The following is a 4,523-nucleotide window of genomic DNA, read 5'->3' as shown; positions in this document are numbered from 1 at the left end:
GCCCTCTGACTTTCAGTGCATGGTGGGAGGGGCCTATTTTTGCGCTCTAATTGCGCAGTAACTTTTCAACTCTGAGACATCCAGCTTCCCTGAAGGAGTCCCCTGACATATTGGACCTCTCTAAAGGGTTTTTGTGCCTACAAAAGACGTTTTATGGGAAGGTAGGAGCCACAGTAGAGCTGTGGCAGTTTGCCTGTGACTGTTATAACGGTTTTACCGTTTTTTGGCTTCGTTTTTGAGTCTGAGGGGTTAATCATCCATTTGCAAGTGGTTGCAATGCTATTTTACCCTAGTACATACACTGTTAACATTTCATAGAGTTAACTGCTTTTTTCACTGTTTTGCAGTTTTTGTGTTTGTTTTTTTCTCTTAAAGTCACAGTACCGTTTTTTATATTCTGCTTTTTTACATTAATTAAAGTGTTTTCAAAGCTTGCTGGTCTGTTAAACATGTCTGACATAGAGGAAACTCCTTGTTCATTATGTTTAGAAGCCATTGTGGAACCCCCTCTTAGAATGTGTACCAAATGCACTGATCTTACTATAAGTTATAAAGATCATATTCTGGCTTTAAAAGATTTATCACCAGAGGAAACTGACAAGGGGGAAGTTATGCCGACTAACTCTCCCCACGTGTCAGAACCTATGACTCCCGCTCAAGGGACGCCCGCTCAAGAGGCGCCAAGTACATCTAGCGCGCCCATAGCGTTTACCTTACAAGACATGGCGGCAGTTATGGATAATACCCTTACAGCGGTATTGTCCAAACTACCAGGGTTACAAGGAAAGCGAGACAGCTCTGGGGCTAGGAAAAATACAGAGCACTCTGACGCTTTAGTAGCTATGTCTGATATCCCCTCACAATATGCAGAAGCTGAGGATGGAGAGCTTCTATCTGTGGGTGATTTTTCTAACTCAGGGAAGATAATTCAACCTGATTCTGATATGTCTACATTTAAATTTAAGCTTGAACACCTCCGCGTGTTGCTCAGGGAGGTTTTAGCTGCTCTGAATGACTGTGACACCATTATGGTCCCAGAGAAATTGTGTAGATTGGATAAATACTATGCAGTGCCTGTTTACACTGATGTCTTTCCAATACCTAAGAGGTTTTCAGAAATTATTACTAAGGAATGGGATAGACCAGGTGTACCGTTCTCTCCTCCTCCTGTTTTTAAAAAGATGTTTCCCATAGATGCCGCTACACGGGACTTATGGCAAACGGTCCCTAAGGTGGAGTGAGCAGTCTCTACCCTAGCTAAGCGTACAACTATCCCAGTCGAGGACAGTTGTGCTTTCCTAGATCCAATGGATAAAAAGTTAGAGGGTTACCTTAAGAAAATGTTTATTCAACAGGGTTTTATTCTCCAGCCTCTTGCATGCATTGCCCCTGTCACTGCTGCTGCGGCCTTCTGGTTTGAGTCTCTGGAAGAGGCTCTACAGGTAGAAACCCCATTGGATGATATACTTGACAAGCTTAAAGCTCTTAAGCTAGCCAATTCATTTGTTTCTGACGCTGTTGTTCATTTAACCAAACTAACGGCTAAGAACTCAGGTTTTGCTATTCAAGCGCGTAGGGCATTATGGCTTAAATCCTGGTCAGCTGCCGTTACTTCAAAGTCTAAGCTTCTCAACATTCCCTTCAAGGGGCAGACCCTATTCGGGCCCAGACTGAAGGAGATTATTTCTGATATTACTGGAGGAAAAGGTCACGCCCTTCCTCAGGATAGGTCCAACAAATTAAGGACCAAACAGACTAATTTTCGTGCCTTTCGAAACTTCAAGACTGGCGCAGCATCAACTTCCTCTAATACAAAACAAGAGGGAAATTTTGCGCAGTCCAAGCCGGTCTGGAGACCTAACCAGGCTTGGAACAAAGGAAGGCAGGCCAAAAAGCCTGCTGTTGCCTCTAAGACAGCATGAAAGATCAGCCCCCGATCCGGTAACGGATCTAGTAGGGGGCAGACTTTCTCTCTTCGCCCAGGCTTGGGCAAGAGATGTCCAGGATCCCTGGGCGTTGGAAATTGTGTCCCAGGGGTATCTTCTGGACTTCAAAGCTTCTTCCCAAAAGGAAGATTTCACCTCTCACAATTATCTGCAAACCAGATAAAGAGAGAGGCATTCTTACATTGTGTTCAAGACCTCCTAGTTATGGGAGTGATCCACCCAGTTCCAAAGGAGGAACAGGGGCAAGGCTTCTATTCAAATCTGTTTGTGGTTCCCAAGAAAGAGGGAACCTTCAGACCAATCTTAGATCTCAAGATCTCAGGGTCCCATCCTTCAAAATGGAGACTATTCGAACCATCCTACCTATGATCCAGGAGGGTCAATATATGACTACCGTGGACTTAAAGGATGCTTATCTTCACATTCCGATACAGAGAGATCATCATTGGTTTCTTAGGTTCGCCTTCCTAGACAGGCATTACCAGTTTGTAGCTCTTCCCTTTGGGTTAGCTACGGCACCAAGAATCTTTACAAAGGTTCTGGGGTCACTTCTGGCAGCCCTAAGGCCGCGGGGTATAGCAGTAGCCCCTTACCTAGACGACATTCTGATACAGGCGTCGAATTTTCAAATTGCCAAGTCCCATACGGACATTGTTCTGGCATTCCTGAGGTCTCATGGGTGGAAAGTGAATGAAGAAAAGAGTTCTCTATCCCCTCTCACAAGAGTTTCCTTCCTGATATATTCTGTAGAAATGAAGATTTACCTGACAGAGGCCAGGTTGTCAAAACTTCTAAATTCCTGCCGTGTTCTTTATTCTACTTCTCGCCCTTCAGTGGCTCAGTGTATGGAAGTAATCGGCTTAATGGTAGCGGCAATGGACATAGTGCCGTTTGCCCGCCTACATCTCAGACCGCTGCAACTCTGCATGCTCAGTCAGTGGAATGGGGATTACACAGATTTGTCCCCTCTACTAAATCTGGATCAAGAGACCAGGGATTCTCTTCTCTGGTGGCTATCTCGGGTCCATCTGTCCAAAGGTATGACCTTCCGTAGGCCAGATTGGACAATAGTAACAACAGATGCCAGCCTTCTGGGCTGGGGTGCAGTCTGGAACTCCCTGAAGGCTCAGGGATCGTGGACTCAGGAGGAGGCACTCTTTCCGATAAACATTCTGGAACTAAGAGCGATATTCAATGCTCTTCAGGCTTGGCCTCAGCTAGCTGCGGTCAGGTTCATCAGATTTCAGTCGGACAACATCACGACTGTAGCTTACATCAACCATCAAGGGGGAACAAGGAGTTCCCTAGCAATGTTGGAGGTTTCAAAGATAATTCTATGGGCATAGATTCACTCTTGCCATCTATCAGCTATCCATATCCCAGGATTAGAGAACTGGGAGGCAGATTTTCTAAGTCGACAGACTTTTCATCCGGGGGAATGGGAGCTCCATCCGGAGGTATTTACACAGTTGATTCAACTTTGGGGCAAACCAGAACTGGATCTCATGGCGTCTCGTCAGAACGCCAAGCTTCCTTGTTACAGATCCAGGTCCAGGGATCCCAAGGCAGCACTGATAGATGCTCTAGCAGCGCCTTGGTCCTTCAACCTGGCTTATGTGTTTCCACCGTTTCCTCTGCTCCCTCGTCTGATTGCCAAGATCAAGCAGGAGAGAGCTTCAGTGATTTTGATAGCACCTGCATGGCCACGCAGGACTTGGTATGCAGATCTGGTGGAGATGTCATCCTTTCCACCATGGACTCTGCCGCTGAGACAGGACCTTCTACTTCAGGGTCCTTTCAACCATCCAAATCTAATCTCTCTGCGTCTGACTGCTTGGAGATTGAATGCTTGATTTTATCAAAGCGTGGTTTCTCAGAGTCGGTCATTGATACCTAAATACAGGCGCGAAAGCCTGTCACCAGGAAAATCTATCATAAGATATGGTGTAAATATCTTCATTGGTGTGAATCCAAGGGTTACTCATGGAGTAAAGTCAGGATTCCTAGGATATTATCCTTTCTCCAAGAAGGATTGGAGAAGGGTTTGTCAGCTAGTTCCTTAAAGGGACAGATTTCTGCTCTGTCTATTCTTTTGCACAAACGTCTGGCTGAGGTCCCAGGTGTTCAGGCGTTTTGTCAGGCTCTGGTTAGAATCAAGCCTGTGTTTAAACCTGTTGCTCCGCCATGGAGTTTAAATTTAGTTCTTAAAGTTCTTCAAGGGGTTCCGTTTGAACCTTTGCATCCCATAGATATTAAGCTCTTATCTTGGAAAGTTCTGTTTTTAGTAGCTATCTCCTCGGCTCGAAGAGTTTCGGAGTTATCTGCTTTACAATGTGATTCCCCTTATCTCGTTTTCCATGCAGATAAGGTAGTGTTACGTACCAAACCTGGTTTTCTACCCAAGGTGGTATCTAATAAGAATATCAATCAGGAGATTGTTGTTCCGTCACTGTGTCCTAATCCTTCTTCAAAGAAGGAACGTCTATTACACAATCTTGACGTGGTTCGTGCTTTAAAGTTTTATTTACAAGCTACTAAAGATTTTCGTCAAACATCTGCATTGTTTGTTGTCTACTC

Source organism: Bombina bombina, chromosome 9 (genome assembly GCF_027579735.1).
Source record: "Bombina bombina isolate aBomBom1 chromosome 9, aBomBom1.pri, whole genome shotgun sequence".
NCBI classification, from domain to species: domain Eukaryota; kingdom Metazoa; phylum Chordata; class Amphibia; order Anura; family Bombinatoridae; genus Bombina; species Bombina bombina.
The sequence above is the reverse complement of the archived record's forward strand: the minus strand, read 5'-3'. Positions refer to the sequence as shown.